Source organism: Meleagris gallopavo, chromosome 20, assembly GCF_905368555.1.
Source record: "Meleagris gallopavo chromosome 20, MGAL_WU_HG_1.1, whole genome shotgun sequence".
Taxonomy (NCBI): Eukaryota; Metazoa; Chordata; class Aves; order Galliformes; family Phasianidae; genus Meleagris; species Meleagris gallopavo.
This window is the reverse complement of record NC_139423.1, coordinates 9750810-9768227: the sequence shown is the minus strand read 5'-3', so window position 1 is coordinate 9768227 and position 17418 is coordinate 9750810.

The following is a 17418-nucleotide window of genomic DNA, read 5'->3' as shown; positions in this document are numbered from 1 at the left end:
CAGAGCTAAATCTTTTTAGTTGTGATAAATTTGGCCTTTTTTCCCCCACATCTCAGATCACTTTCTGAGATCTCTTTATTTTTAATATAACTAGCACAAGTAGGATAGAGGCAGACAGCGAGTTGCTGCACCCTGGGTGACACTGACAGCCTTTGATCAGCTTCTGTGGCTCAGGATAGTCGTTCTGATCTGGGCTGTTGCTTAAAGAAACAACTTTTTAATTACCTGAGCTGGCACTCTGCTGCTTGTGAGGGGAAAACCTCCCAGCCTTCCCTAGTGGTGCCCCTGTGGTGTCTCAGCATTGACAGCATTCTGGTTATGGCACAGAATCTGAAGTGTATTTAAATCCTAAGGATAGTCCCAAGAATGTGTATGTGTACCAAGAGTGGCTTGGATTTTTTCCAAAGTTTGTGCAAGGTTTAGTCTGTAATAACGAGACAGAGTGGTGATGTACTGAGGAAGGGGTGGGAGGCCTCAGCACGGCTGTGAAGGGGAGGGCTGCCTGCCTCCTTGTGCTCTTGCTCTGCTTCCTCCCTCTTCACAAATCCAACTCTTCTGTGCCTGTCCTTCCTTGTGGGAAATCCCTTTGGCTTTGCCCCAGACTGACTTCCCATGTATATTCTTATCGTGCTTAAAGATGGGATCTCCAGTGCGAAGTGAGGTCTCCTGCCCCAGAAGGTCTGCAGGGCTGTATTTTAGCAGAAATCAATCCGGTTCTGCTGTTTTTATTTCTTGTTGCGTGGGGCTATGTTGATCTCTCCTGCTGCTCAGCCCACTGTGAGTCTACAAAGTCATTTGAAGAGTGCACAGGAGGGTTTTTAAAAAAAAAAAAGTAAGAATCTTCCAAAAATTTAAAATGAGCAGGTTTTGTGACCCAGCAGATTCATTCAGAGGGAATCAAGTGCTTCATGGCAGAGGTAAGACATCTGATGAACAGCTCCAGTACAGAAGGGCAAATGATGTCAGCTTCATTTGGAAGTAATTGTTTTTGTACGTGGCTGGCATATAAACCATGGTACTCTGATGCTACTGCAGCCTGGCACTACAACGTGTTCCTTGGTACAAATAGGTGCTGAACACAGATGTCTTCTTTTAGTATTCAAGCAGCAGCATTTCAATGGCACCTAATTAGCTTACAGATAGATACAGCCGTTAGAGAGGAAAGTATTGTAGAGCAGAGATGTCTCTAAGTATTGCTCTGCAGCCCTCAAAGTGTTGGTGTGTTCCTGGGGCAGGTGTGTGGAGAACGGCTAGTGGCCCCAGAGCAGCCCAGGGGGTTGGTTCTCTGGGGGAATTTCTGCTTGGTGGATGGAAAATAGTTGCTGTTTGCTGGCTGCCAAAGCAGCTCTTAGCTCTCAGTCTCATGCTGTGCTTTAGCAGACTGGTATGCTTGTACAAAAAAGCACTGATCAGCTGCTGCAGTGGAAGCCTGGAGAGACAAGATGCGAGAGGGCAGCAGATGTTAAAATGCCCATTTGTCCTCCATTTGCTCACTTTGTCTTGCCTTTTAGTTTGTCATTTATGTTTGTGTGGTGAAAGATGTGGGGCCAGGCATGGTGTTTCTAGGAGAGCCGTAGGGAGATGGCTGTAGGTACAGTTCATGTGACTGCTGCTTTGCATTCAAGGCATCAGACCTCGTGTTGGAAAAAGGTGTTTTGATGTTTTTAGCAAGTCTTGTGGTCTGCTGAGCCCAGTGGTACCAAACTGTGCTGAGCACCTGCTGCAGGGTGGATTCTGCAAGCTCTGCTGGAGCCAATGCACCCACCAGGATGTTTGTATTCCTCCATGTCATAACCTTATCACAGTCTGAAATGAATTCATCCTGCTTTCTCCTTCCTCAGACAGAAGCTGATGAGGTCTCACTTTTTCAAACAGGTTTTATTTGCAGGTGCAGAAACCTCTGGGGAGGCTGTGTTTGTTCTCCCACTTGAAGTCCCAGAGAGTGAGCAAGTGCAGTGATACGAAGAACACAACCCAGAGCTTTGCATTTGTGAAGCCCTGTGTTAATTAATGTGTTCTATTTAGGCACTTGTGGTATAACATGGGCTTGTTGTTTTCTGTAGTGACTTCTCTGGCTGTGATTTTGTAGCCGTGTGTTTTTTTTTTCTGCTATATGGAAGGAATCATATTTGTAAAGCAGCATAACCCATTTTTCCTTTATTGTAATTGTTTTGGAATAAGAAGTAATCATCCAGGACTGACCAACTTGCTCTACCACACGTTCTGTTCTCAATTCTAGTAAATTGCTTTGAGAATTGAACAAAGCTCTGCTCAATCATGCAAGATATCCATTCTGAACAGCACCAGGCAAGTAAACCTACTTTAGCCTGTTGCAATCATCTTTAGTTCTACTTCTTAAAGATAAAACTGTAAGAGCATGATACCAAATGTGCAGAACTTATGAATTTTCATTCATTCAATAAGGAACTTAGTCTTCGTGTCCCTCATTCAAATTTCCAGCGTTGGCAGGTATTTAATTTCTAATTTATTACTAATAGACTCAGGCTTTGATGGAGACTTCCACTGGTGGATGTCAGCATTCTGTGGTTATGACTGTAGCTGCCAAGCTCCAGCTGGGAGGGCCCTGTGCAAAGCTGGTGGGCAGCAGCACGACACACCTCTGTCTCTCTGGGACATCCCCCTGCTTTCCTGTCTTAGATGCTGCCAGCCTGTGCCTACGTGAGTTAGATGATGGTTATCTGCTGGGTGCCTGCTCATGTGGCCAACCAATCCTTTTTGCTTGATGAGTTTGTGCTGTTAAGATGTCCAGAGCTTGGAAACTTTGCGTATTAGTGTAATGTTAAGCCAATGTGGATCAAACAACAGCTTGCAGTAGTATCTGTTGGCTGGAATCTAAGAGGTAAGTTCAACTTGAATGTTTCACAGGGCTAGGTAGGACATGTTTCCTATTCACATAGGACCTTTTGTTCCAAGTTCTTTTCAAGAGTTCTGATGAATAAAGAGTGTTGTTTAATCACTGGGTGTGCATCTCTACTCAGGGGTCAGCTTCACAAAGCAGTGAGGCATGTGAGATCTTCTGACTCTATTCGTTGGTTTTATTTGCTGTTTTATGTCACAGTTAAGTCTGAGATGAGATATACAGGCTTAAGTGCCATATTGAATTCTTGTTCTGATGCAGAGTGGCACGTGGACTTTCCCATTTTATAGGAAGGAGAAAGAGTGAAAGCTTTTGAAGGAATAGTAAAAAAAACACCAAAGGTAGTTACTGCACACAGAAATGCTGCATTTTTCAGAAATATTACATGAAGGTTCTTATCTTGTATGGAAGATGAGTCGTGACTGCTTCAAAGAAACCAACCATCTCTTGAGTAAATGGTATTTATGGGCTTCTATAGACGTTCTGTTTTTTTCTTCTAGAGATAATAGAGCAGTGGGAACAAAAATTAGGGCTTTACCATCACTCATCTGTAACAAGCTAATAATGATAGAGCCTTTAAAAGGGCAGCACACCTGGGAGAACATGGGCATGTTCAGGGCCAGTGTAAATTCAGGTTAGTAAAACTAACTAATTAATGTTACCACTGTGAGGGTCTTCTAACACTAGACAGAGCACTGCTATGTCTTTTAGTTTTTTTTTTTTTTTTTTTGAAGGAATGAAATAACAAAAAAACAGGTCTGTTTTTCATTATAAATAAACCCTTTAAAGATGGTAAAAGTGCATTTATTAAAACCAAGTATTTTAAGGGTTGCCCCTTTAAAATGGGCACTATCAGAGCCATTTAATGCTGGAGGTAACAGATGCCTTCTGCTGTGATGCTCTGGAGATGGCTCCACAGACATGGCAACGCGATGCCGTGCTATTTTTCCATGCTGTGTACGCATACGTTGCACTCTAACCTTGTGAACAACTAAAAGAAATCAATGTTAGAGGAGAATGACGTTGTTTCAGCGAAACAAATATTCTCCTAGAAGAGAATCCTGGGGTGGCTGTGTGGTGCTGGGCCAGGCGCTGTGTCCTCAGCACAGCTGTGCCCACCAGGTCCTGCTGGAAGGTGCTGTGCCTGCAGCAGGGCGGGATGTGCAGGGCTGGGAGGTGTTAAGTAATCTCTAAATACTAATGTGTCAACAGCCAAATTGGGAGCTGTAAACAGAGTGTCATAATTTCCCTTTGGACTTTGGATAATGGGAAAATAGATCATAAAAACAATTCAATAAACTTCTAATGCTTTCAACTAATGCTTTTTGTTTCTTGCGATTAAAATTAATTGCACTGTTTTTCATCTGTGTAGAAAAACGGGCTGAATTGTTATGTATTTGTTACTGCCAAGGACTTCTCTTTGTCTTCATGCTCTCCTATGCAACACCCGACTGCTTGGGGCAGTCCTTCAGAATGGCAGCTTTGTGGGATGGTCCCAGCAGCACTGCCACACGAGGGGCTGCAGTAGGGCTCTGCCTGGTGCAGTGTATTCAGGACTTCTTTTACTGTCCCTGCTAATCATGTTATTTTGAAACACATCACATGTCTGGGTGCTGGACGCTGCTAATCCCACTTTGGTGTTTATGTTCTTTGATAAAAGTTATGTTATTGCACTTCAAATGTACTGAAGAAAGGCAGCTGATGATTTGTGCTGTCCTCATGAAGGGATCCTCATTGCTCTCTTGTTTAAAAAGTGCTCACTGTCTGACCTGTTAATGTGTTCCTCATCTATATATGGTGAGTCCTCTGGACACTGCACTGTCACTGTTGTAATTGGGCTTAGGGACTCACCTGCTGGTCTCTGCTGTGCTGTTCTCTCTCTGGCTTCCTGCTGCTGTGTGGCTTTAAGACCCCAAGATTTCTCTTCCCTGGGGACACAGGGAGTGTGAGGCTGAGAAGGGTGGCCTTGGCTCTCATTCCAGCTGTCCACAGCCTCCAAAGCTTGTTCTCACACAGCGACTTTCTATTTAGAGCCCTTGATGACTTTGAGCTGTGGGGACCTTTCTGAGCTGGGCTTTGGTGGATGATTTCTGCCCTACATGCTCTGCAGTCTGTATTTGTGTTCTTGATGTGCTGGGCAGCAGAGGGGCAGATGCTCTTTGCCCTCTCTGGTTGTGCTGTGTGGAAGAGGGTATCACAAACCACTGTTAGAAGTCCACGGTTCTAAGTTAATTAAAAGTAAGCTTTTAAAGTGGAGAAAAAATGATGCAGTTTTAAGGAAATAGTGCAACAGAGAGAGTGGCTGCTGGCTGGAACCTGAGGGCTCTGTGCCCTCTGCTCATCTCTAGGGAGATCTGTTTGGGAGAGATCACAGAAACGAGGAGGAAAGTCTGCGTGTAGTCATCACTCTTCCTCAGCAGTTGTCCTAACAGTAGGTTTGGTTCCCTTGTGGCTGTGGGGCAGGTGAGGGAGGCTGAACCTGCAGAACTACTGCTGGGTAGGGCAGTGCTGACCTCAGTCAGAGGCCAAGCTCTGCCTCTGTGGTCTTGTGTTAGTGAGGAAGCACTGCTGGAAGATGCTGGAGGAGAGAGAAATTGGGTGTGTGGGATCTGGGGGAGCTGGCTGAGCTTTTTGCCGGGATGTTGTAACCTGGCTCTTTAACAGCCAAAGCCCTGTGTGATCCCTTGTGGCTCAAGGAACGCAAAAACACTGTTTGCCAAGATGGATTTGTTTTAATGCTGAGGAGAACTGGTTTACGTGGCCACAAGATGGCAATCGCAGAGCAAACTTGTGACGCTTCTCTGCAGCGCCTGATGGAAATGGGTGCTGTGCTGCTTGAACTGCAGATGCCTATAAAATAAAAAATAGCATTGCAGGTGAGAAAGGTGCTGTGCAATGGATATGTAAGATGTGCGTGTGTTTATTTAAATGGTATTTCTTCTCTAAGCCCCTCAAATACAGAGTGCCTTTTGTAAATGTCTTTCACTGATTCACGCAATCACCAGGGATAACTCTTCCTGCTTTCTCTTGGTCACTTTAGGACTTGGGCAAATGGAATATCTATGTGCGTGATGGTTCTGCCCTGCTGTAGCTGCTTTAAAGCTGTCTAATAGTGGCCTTTTTATTTCAGCCTTTTCAGCAGAAGCTGCACAAATCGTTTGGTTACTTTCATACTTCAGTCCCAAGGGAAAAAAATAGCTGTAAAAAATTGGTTTGGAACGTTTCCTGTTAAACTATTTTCATGGGTCAGAGGCATGACGTGAAATATTCCTACAGAGAAAATAACAAATTCTGCAGTATGTCCCTGCTATCGGCTCCGTTCTCACATTCTGTGAATTAGTTCCTATCCTTTTTCCCCCCTGTTATTGCTGTGAGGATGGAAACAGAGGTATTATTCAGGTTGGCTGAGGTGCTGTGTGCTGATTTTGATGAAACTATTACAGAAACAGCAGTTAACATTAGCCCCTTCTGTGGGGATTTGAGTAGAGGGCTTGCACCATGTGATCACTGCATTAAAACAACTCCTTTCTGCATCTGCTTCTCTTAGTCTGCAAAGGCCAGGTATTGTCTGGTGTGAGAAAGGAACTTTGATAGGTGTGGTACCTTCTGGGGGATCCCTTGGAGCCCTGATGCCATCCTGGTGAAATCTAAATCAAACAAAAATTAGCAGTGTACAAAAAACAATGGCAACGCAAGCAAGCATCAGTTATGTAAGTATTGTTTCTTTAAATAAATGTAATCTAGGAAGCTAGGCTCTAGGAAGCCTGAATATGGGGAGTGATAATGCCAGTGTTTCCATCCAATCCTACTGATATCTCCTATCTAACTAGTTATGAGGGCATGTAGGATAGGAACCAAGGCGCAGTAAGCATGAAGGTCTTGAAAGAATTAACTTTCTTGATTGTAATATGGCAGGTATGGGAAGACTAGATCTTTGTCTTTTGCTTCCTTGTTTTGATTGAACAGAGTTACAGAAGTTATTGCATTAAATCCTCTCTGCTCTGTGGGATCCAAGTTGTAAACAAGGTAGAGTGGAAAGTGCAGATAAAATCTGAATGCTGAACACACTTGATCTGTATCTTTCACTGTAGCTGCTGCTCAGAGGACATCTCTATTTTGCTTTGTTTTTGACATTGAGTGGAATATGGCTCATGCTCCCTAATAGAGCTGGCACAATTTCAGGTTGACGTGGCTGTCCTGGCAGTGTCAAGCCTAGCTTGAGCCATCAAGGCACAGTAGCTCGTTACATACTTGTTTTTATCATCTCCTGCTTTATTCTGTTGGAAGCTTACAGCAGAGGTTAAAAACATCATCTGCACTGGGACTCCTCTCCAGCTGCTACGGGCTCATTTTCTCCCTGACCCTTTATGGTACTAAAGCCAGCCTGCTTCGTCTGTCACTGGCTTGAAAGGAAGCCTGTTCCCTAGACATGCTACATCATTTATTCCTGTTTTTCTTTTTGATCCAGCAGACTTGAAATACGTTCTATTTCCCATTAATAGGGTTCTACCAGATGCACAGAAAGGGTAGGGACCTTCTGACGTTAGAGGAACACCAAATCTCTGCAGGGCTATCAGATTTTTTTTCTGCACTATGACACTGACTAAAAAATAATCTGTAGCTTTGTAAAGAGAAAATGTACTGCTAGATGCTTTAACTAACTAAGATGGTTGCTTGTTAGTTCTGTTGGTTTATCTTTTCAAAGTGTTTTACTGTGAGCATTCTGTAATCATGTCTGTGCATGGTGAGCAGTGTGGTGTGTATACTCTTTTGGGCCAAAGCCTTACTTTGTAAGTTCCCAGTTTGAAGCTGATGAGAAGAGAAGCCTGAGGCTCATGCAGAATAGCAAGCTTAGACATTACAGTAAGAATGACAATAAGCATGGCTATAAAAGAAACTTTAAATCAGCAGTCCCTCTCTTTCTTCCCCCTCCCTGAAAATGTTTTGTTTCCTCAGTCTTCTGCCAGTACTGCTTTTAGGTGCAGTTAAGGACTTCAGTTCTTCCGCTTGTTCAATTACAATATACATTAAACTTTGTCTGAGAGGTCCATTGGTTCTCATGGCTTCACCATAAGGACTTATATTTGTAATAACCATAGCAGTACCCTTGAGGATCCTTTTAAATAGGAAAATTGGCCCAAATTATTGGAGTTGGCTTCAGAAATTGCACCTGTTTTTCTGCGTGACTTTAGATATTGTCTTTCATTATGCATTGTATGATCTGGATTCACATGGGGCTAAGCAGCTTCCTGAATCTTGTAAGCATGGTAGTCACCAAAGCCAACAGTATACAGATATGCATGCAATGAGATTGTTTCCTTACTGGTGACTTGGAAAATTAATCAAATTTGCTTTCAAAATGTTTCTGTCCAGAAGATGATATGTGGCAGTGGATGGGCTTTCCATTCCTTCCTGCATTATGGGCCATGCTTGCCAAGTGGGTTTTATTTGTGTATGCAGGGTAAAGCTGAGGAGAAAAGGAGCTCTTTTCTGAAGGTATAAGTTCTTCCATGTGTGAAACAGGTCCTCAGAAGACTGAAAACAGGCTATGGAAGAAATTAGACTCATGCTCTTAGTCTTTTTTCACTATGTTTTTGTGACTTTGTATGTGTCATTTCAACCAGTGGTGCAATAGCTGGTCCTCAGCACGAAGGGGGTAAGTTTTCCTTTCCCAAGAAAAAAGTGTCATATTCCATCCATCAGTATGGAGGAACCACTACTGCTATTTTTACACTGACAGCAGATAGCAGCTCAGGATTTGGTGCTGTAACTTAGGAAGTTCATCGTTGTGCTGCCAGCTGCCTCAAGTGAACCGAGGGGAGGGATCCTGGGACTGCATCTCTCTACATCCTATTAAACTATGTTGTGTCCAGCCAAGCACCAGAACTCTCTTGGGACACATCTTTAGCTGGGGAATCTCATCTCAATCAGGGACTGATGTCGTATTTCTGGTGCACAGATTACTTACTGCTCTGTTGCTGAGGGCACATGCGTTGGACTTTGAAGCCATTCCCAGTGTCTTGGTAGATTTAACTCTAAAAACCTAAATCTGCTGGGTCGTGTTCCTACAGATGTGGTAATGACAGTAAATGCTGAGGACTGTGATGCCATTAGACAAGTAATCACATAGTTTGCATTTTCTGTGAGTGTCTCTTAAGAGACCTCGAAGTACCTTAATGGATGCTGTTAGCACAGTTGTATTAAGGATTATTAAGTGCACTCTTCCCTGTTACAGGAGTGAGGCCCGAAGTGGTTAAGAAATTTGACCAGTGGTGCTGAGAGAATCTACTGAGCTGTGAAAGCTGCTCTCTGGGTCTTGATCCCATTTCTGTCCCCTAATCTGAAGTCCACATTTGAGCTTGAGTTGCAAAAATAACTACAGCAGCTTATAGGCACAGAGTTCTGCAGCTTTACAGATACTTCTGCCGATGTTGGTGCTCAGTCTCATAGATAGAAATGGCTGGAAAAACTTTTTTTTTAGCTGCAGTAAGGATGCATTGTGTCAGTGGAGTTAATGCAGCTTGTAACTGTGATCCTCTGCTAGAAGAAATCTAAAGGGAGAATGGTGTATTACATCAGGATCTGATTAACTTTTAATTGGGAAATGATGAGAGTAGAAGGTTTCCCTGAATAAATACGTAAGTGTCCATTGAAACACTTCTTAAAGAGAATTCTAATTCAAGCATTGTTAATAGTCTACAGCATGTAACGTGCTATTAGTCACTCAATAAATGATGATTAAAAAGTATGGCAAAGTCAACACCTTGTATGAAGGTTAGAATTTATTCTGCTTGGTAGAGGAACAGAGATGAAAACAGAAAGGAATCCCTTTCTCTTGACTGAAGGCATAAGAAAAACGCCCTGTTCTTGGCTGTTGTCTCTCTATTGCCAGTTCTCTGTGTGGTTGATGCAGTAAAGGCTGGTAAGCATTAGCACAGTTCCCTATCTTCTCTGCATGCTGTGGTGCCTCTGTACCTCCCTGGAGTCCCTTTTTTTTTTGACTGCCAAGGAATAACCAAAACAGCATTTATATTAATATCTAAATATTACAATATATTTATACATTTTTAATATATGAATTTTTATATTTTATATAAAATATAAAATTTTTATATTTTATATGTTTATATATTATACTTTTTATAATTATAAAAAATAGGAATAATGTGAGTTGTGACCAGATCTTCAAAGCAGTTAGGAAGCGTCAGGAGTGGTGGTTCCCCTACTGCATGCTGTGCTGCTGTTATCCCCTGAGCACAGCAAATATTGGAATGAAAATGAGAACTGTCCAACTGAGAACACCTGCTGGACTTCACTCATGAGAGGGCTCTGTCCTTAATGCATCTGGTTCTGCCCATGCTGGGCTTGCTGTAAGCTCCATCAGAGCTGAGCCTTCTGTGTTTCTAATTCGTTTACTTAGTTGATTGTGTGTGTGTGTGTGTGTGTGTGTGTGTGTGTGTGTGTGTGACAACAATTATAAGCCTCTTTAATAGACAGAGATGTGAGCTCCTCTTTAGGGGCTTCTTGAGTGGTTGCTGTTGCTTGGTGTTTATATACGGTATCATCGTAAAACAGAAATAGACAATTTTGAAAGCTTTTATAATGCTAGGAAATGACTTGGCAGGATTTCACATAATGATCTTTTATTAGAGAACTGGATCTGTGTGGGGAAATAATTCAGGGGTTCACATGCATTGGCAAGGTCCTGGAAAGAAGGTGATGTTAGCACTTTGGCATCAGGTAATCCTAAATGCCAGGCAGGTTCTTATGTAAGGGCTTTTCTTGCTCTATGTTGCTTTCCTCAGGGATCTTTAGTTGGGATGAAGGCAACCAGGAGCAACAGATCAGTGTGAAGGAAAGCTGTGTGAGCTCCCTGTTTGACCCTCGCAGTGTGCTTCTTTGTGAAGCGCATGAAATTGTTTCCCTTACAATTGGGGCAAGACACTGGTAATGAAGCTCTGTGTATCCCAAAATCCAATTCTTATTTTTGTTCCTAATTTACGGGCATCAAGGCTACATGCATCCATAATGTTCTTTTCAGTACTTAATTTTTCCTGTAACATGGGAGTACAAGAGCACAGCGAAGCGCATATAAAGGATACCCCTTTATGTGGGTATCGAAGTACTTATTATTTTGTGAACAGCGCTGCTTCTGTTATTTTTGCAACCTAAGTTCTTCAGTTCGTATCACATTGCCTGTTTACACTAGACATTGCTGAGTATTGGCATATGATGTACTTCAATACAGAGAGTTAATTCACGAAAGGGTAAATGCTTTGTTTTACTGGTCATCAGTTTTGATCAATACTTGAGGCTAAAATTAAACCAAAAAGGGTATTTATCCATGAATCTGAGAGGCAGGAAATAATGCTTAAACCAGAATATAGCTCTGGAAATGTGTGCACAGGACTTGTCTTCTGTATTCATAACCTGCAAGTGCCCTGAAGGGATTTATTAAAATTCAAAGCATGCTGATCTCAGACTGTTGAATTTCAAACATGAAATTGGGACCTGGCTTTGATTTCATTTATATATTTTTGTATGTGTGTATGTATAATGTATGCATATATTTAAAAAATTGTATGTGTAAATACAAAACCCCTGCATTAAAATGGAGATTGCTCTGTGAAGATGTTCATAAGCTGCTTACAGTAGAATAGTGGACTTGATAAAGAAATCATGAATCTGGAAAACCAGACCAACCAGCATTTGATTTGATTTTCTTCAGAATTTTACAGTGTATGAAAAAAACGTAGATTATCTTCAGTAGTTATAGCTGGTTTTGAATAATGAGGCCCTCCTCCTCATAGCTGCTAATATTCCATGAATTGATGGAACATCAAATATTTGAAGCTCTGAAATGGACTACAGCTCTTACCTGCGTCGGGAAAACTAGAGGGCAAAATCTAGATGACCTGGATTGTGTGCGTTTATTTCCATGGATTTATTATTTCCCCCCTTAGATATGACTGTTGCTAAAAAGATTTGGAAGACATCCAGTTCTTCTGGTCCTAATCTGGCACTTGGTTTTGTTTTCTGCTCTTTTAAATTAAATTTGTGAAGACTCTTTCTGAGTTGGAGGTATATCGCTCTCTTTTATGGTAATTGCAAAATATTAGTGAGAAATACTTAGTGCCGGAGGGATCTGCTCTTTGCCATAGGCTGGACAGATCAAACAAGTTGTTATTAAAAACAGATTCCTGATTGATAATATCCACCATCTGGGAGCAGTGATTGCAGATACAAAATTGGTTTCACCAGGGGAGGTGGTTGTGGTGTTTGATGTTGAAATAGCCTTTGATAGAATAGGAAGACGAGCTGTTTACTGCAGATAGAATTCTGTGAATTTCTTGCACGAATCCATTAAAACTCTCCGTCTTATCCTGGGGGTAGTAGTGATAAGCCAGTATTTTCCAATATCATTTCTAACCATGAATGGGGAAGGAAGGTTAGGTAAACAAGCACTTCCCTTTCTCATCATCACATTTCCTTGCTTATTACGGAGTCTTGGCAGAGTAGGTTAGGACAGCCACCAGATTAATGATGCTTAAATGGATTTTTCTTTGTACAGATTTTTTTTTTTAAGTGTGGAGTACTTAGTGCTATCAGCAGATGTTGAACAAAATCACTGCGACTTATCCTTGTTTTCTAAGGCTGCCGAAAGATTTGGTAGAAGAGGATGAGAATGGAGAGGATTTTAGCATTCCCTAGCACTGAGACAATTATCTTTTTCCACTGGGGACTGCACTGAACTGCCCTTATGTGTTTGCTTTGCTTTTGGATGACAAATATAATGGCTGGAAAAAGATGTGAATACTTTGTTTCTGAAGCTGTATTTGTATAATTAGTGCAATTTTGGTGGAGTTGAACTTTTCCGGAGACAAAAGGTTAATAAATGTTCCCCAAGAATATGCTGAAGTATGGCCACCAAACGTGAGCATGCGCTTGGATCATATCACTCTGCACAGAATTTCATTCTGTGCAAGAATTTGGCAGGATTTTCCACCCTTACTCTCACAGGTACTACAGTTATCAGACCGGATAGAAATAGAATGCTTCCACCAAACGATCCACCAAATGCTTCCTGCCCAAATTCTGATCAGCCATCAGCTCAGCCGTGCACAGAGTGGTAGAGAGGAAGGCAGACTGAGGCCAGGCTGTCTCTGGTCTGGGTCACAGCAGCAGAATATCTAGCTTGACTAAACCTCACGTGTGAGTTTAATAAGTAGACCACATAGCATGGCTGGGTTGTGAGGCATGTGAAGTTGGGTCTCAGGCGCAGAACTATGATAAATATTTGAAATAATAATAGGCAATTTAACAGATGTTAGAGGACAGTAACTTGAATTTTCCTCAACAAGATTCATTATTGCATGCATCAGCGATTGTTCTTAGCAAATAATGGTAAAATGTACATGCTTCTAACCCTATTACCTTAGTGATTCCGGGTTCATATAAGTGTAAAGAATTTATGAGCAACGGAGGATGCAATATTCTGAGCCTGAGACCTTCTGCTCTGTTTCTCCTTTCTCATTAGCAGCAGCAGGCTCTCTAGAGCATCCCATAGATGTTCAGACCATAGCTGCTCCTATGTGGGAAGGTCTCATGCTGCAGTGTGACAAACCTCCAGAGGGAAAAGCACTTAGCATCTGTGTGCGGTTGTTTTTCACAGATCAGCGTGCATCTGTATGCGCTGCTCTTTCATCACCTCTTTTATTAAAAATGGTAGTAGTCAAGGAGGAATGTCAGGTTGTGTTTTCTGACAAACATACAAAAAAGGAAGTACAGATGTGAGGTTTCAGAGTGCTTCTCTTTTAAACTTCTTTACATATAACTGAAGGCAAAAAACAAAAGCTGTGATTGCTCTGCATCTTTGCTTCCTTTTTGAATGACTTGTTAAGGCAATTTAAGCAAAACTTCATTTTAGGTGAAATTTAAATTCTAACGTGCAGTGTGTGGATGTAAGTGAAGTAAATTAGCAGCATTTCTGTACAGAAAATCTACTATTGTTCTAGAAAAATAGTGTTCTATTAGTGTTATGTAAATACTGGGAAGTATTGCTAAAGACTGAATAATGCTGGGTTTCAAAGCAAGCTCTTGTTTAAAGTTTCTATGTTCTGTGGTTGGCTTTTCCAGAATTTGTCTTTCTGTCAGACCTCCTGAGAGAGGTGCAGAGGGAGAGGAGGGGCTTTGCTCAGAACCTTACTTCTGAACCAGCATGATAAATAAGCTGGAAGATTCGCATCAACCTTTCTGAAATTTCTAGTAATCCTTCCTGTTGATGAACTTGGAAGCAATGTGGAAATCTTGCAGTTACTGTTGAATATAATTTAAAAATAACTGAGGTTCAGCAGGCTTAAAATATTTTAAGGCTTCCTGAAGAAATTGTTTTAGGAAAAAAATCATATGAGAAAATATTCAGTGAAAATATGAGTTTCCTTTGTGCACCATGCTACAGCTGCAATGGCAGGGACAGGGATGGGGCTCCTGGCTGCCAGGTGACTGCTGGAAAGGGTTCATCTTCACATTTCTCCAGTTTGTTGTTTTTCCACCTTTTGTGGTAGGAAATGGCTGAAGAGCACAGCACATTGCATAGTGTTTAAATGTGTGAAATGTATTGAAATGCTTTGGGGCTTGGATGCTGCAGGGCTCACGCGTAGCAGAGATTTGCGGGTGCTGCACGAGTCTCACAGTGGTGCCATTTTCTTTCTTTGTGGTGGAAAATTGGGGGAATTGCACTATTTCAATGCGGGAATGTAATGTGTCTCTGTAACAGAAAGAATTGTGTTTCCTCATCCACCAACTAAAGTGCAACAACTGCAGCATAACTTCAGCACTGAGAAGCACTCAAAAGTGATGCCTCTGCAGGGGCACTGCCCTGAGCTCTGTTCTCCATGCAGTCCCTTCCCCGTGCTGCCACACAGGGGTGCTGACAAAATGGCGCCCAGCATGGAGGCTGTCCTGCTGCACTCGGACTGACTGAGCAGGGCCTGGCTGTGCTCGTGCAGCTTTGGAAAAAAATAACAGCTAGGGTATTTTCTCAAGTAGTTTGGGGGCAGGAAAATGATCCTTTTGGATGCTTTTTGATGCTTCCCATGCAGTTTACCTCCACCTGATTGCCATGCATGCAGGTGTGGGGACTGAACCTTTTCCCGCCACAAATTGCAGCATCCTAAGCACTGTATGGGAAGGATTTGTCACCTCATGGCAGAGCAAAATCCATGCTCAGTCCTCCCACCCAGATATTATCAATGGAAAGACAAAGTCTGTCAGGACTGTGTGACTGTTCTTAAATCACAAAAATCACTCTGTAGAAAGTGGTTTTCCAGAACTTTCCTTCGAGACGCAGGGAGGGACTGTGCTTCCTGGTCAGGCTCCATCTGCAGCTGAAAGGTAGGCTGTTTGTGCATACATAGTTCTGCTTAAATACAGAAATATGTGATTTCTGGTCAGTTCTTAATATTCACGTTGAAAATGCCAAGCAGCAGCCACGTGGCTGGCTTGCAAAGCTCAAGGAGAGGCTGTGAAGAGCTGTGGGGCTGGAGGCATTGCCTAGCAACAGCAGCCTCCCATGGCTGGACCTCCTGGGAGCTGTGGATGAGGCTCTTAAAAATGTATATTTAAGATCATAGAATCATTTGAGCTGGAAGGGAACTTTAAAGGCCATCTGGTCCAACTCCTCTACAATGAGCAGGGAGACCCACAGCTTGATCAGGAGCTCAGAGCCCAGCCAGTCTGACCTTGGGTGTCTCTGATTGGGCTTCCATCACCTTTCTAAGCAGCCTGTGCTAGTGCCTCACCACCCTCAGTGTAAACAGTTTCTTCCTCATGTCTGACCTAAGGGGTGTGTGTATATATGTCATGTTATGTATGTTTCTGGCTCACTGCTGCACAAGGTGCATTACTCTATTATTCTAAAGGAATCTAAGTACTGTTTTGCTGCATGCTCTCTTTGTTTTATGCAAAAACAAAACAAAAAAAACCAAACCCACCTTGGTATTTGGCAGCTCTTTCTGTTGGGTGCCAAATGCGGAGATTTGGCTTTACAGATTGTATTGATATTTTTCACCCGGCTCCGCAGCTGTGCATGTTAAAAATATCTTTGGAAATAATTCAGCTAGGAAAAACCATTAACTACATAAAAGGATGTTATTTATTTCTAGGGTCTGAATTGCTGTTAAATTTCACCCCTTTCTGTTTTTCTTTCAAATATGCATTGAGTACTCTGTATAATGTTGACAAGCATCTGGATGCTGTCAGCTAATGAGTTCTAGACAACGGTGCGTTGGTCTCCTCAGACTATATGGGATGGTGTAGTTACTGAGGTAGAAGAAATTTCTCAGAAAATAGGGAGAACTGCCATGATGAAGATCATCCCTGCTTTATTAACAGTCTCTGAGTTAGACCTTGAGCTTTCCTTTGCCATATTCCAAGCATGTGCTTTCACAGCCTTCCTACCTTGCTCCTGTGTGAGCTCCAGTCCTGTGTCCATTCCTGTAGCCTGTAATCAGCAGTAATGTTGTTCTTGCTGGGAACCATCCCTTTCTTGTGAGCTCTAATTTTCATCTGCCTAAGTGTGGAACTTTTTTTTTTTTTTCACCTTCTAAGAAACGTGTGTGGAAGTGAAATTTTTTTGCTCTGGGTCAAGGTTTAAGCAGAAAAAAAGGGGGGAAGGGTGTGGTGGCAGGAAGATTTGACTGAAATGTGCCCATTCAGTCAGGACCCTCTGTGACAGACTATTAGACAAAGCAATGGTAGAAATATGAACTTGCCATGGAGAATATCCTTCTGCTTTCTGAATGCCTTGTGATGTCTTTAGTGATCTGATTTTCTTAGACAGGAACCATCTGGAAGGTGAGTAGATGGAATCTAAGCTTTTCCCCAAATTTTTGTTTTTGCTGTTTGGCAGCTTTTCCTCAGCTATTGACTGTAGGGTTCAGGTGGGTTTTCAGTGCAGGATAAAGAATCAAGAAGAGAACTCACTATGGAAGTGTAACAACTAGATGGATTCTATAAACTTCTGACTGGATTCTTATTGTAAATGAGGAATGACCAAAACATAATCTAGGTCCTAACTCCATTCAGTTTCAGGGAAAATTCAGACTTAGATTTGCAGAAGAAAGCTCTGCTTTGTTACATCAGGAATTCCTGCTGATCTGTCACAGGATGTGTGCCTGTGTGAAATAGGGCAGAACTGAAGTTCTGAAGCTTTTGAGGTTTCCCTTTACTTCGGTTAAGTATTTCTGGTCCTCAGCCTACCTTAGAATTGGACTTTAAATGTCAGATTTTTTTGATCACATTTAAAAAGGTGACTCATTTTGAACGCTTTATTGTATGTTGGGCTGGGAAGGACAGATAATGGCGTTTTGATAACAGAACAGCAGAAAGTAGGAGCGATCTCATTATTGCATGAGCTGGGAAGTTAACATATTTATTAAAGTTCTGACAACTGTGGCAGTCATCCTTGCCTGTAAATGTCAGAGCATTATAAACTTTCTTAGCTTTCTTCTTGTTTTTCAGACTCTTGTCAATCATCATAA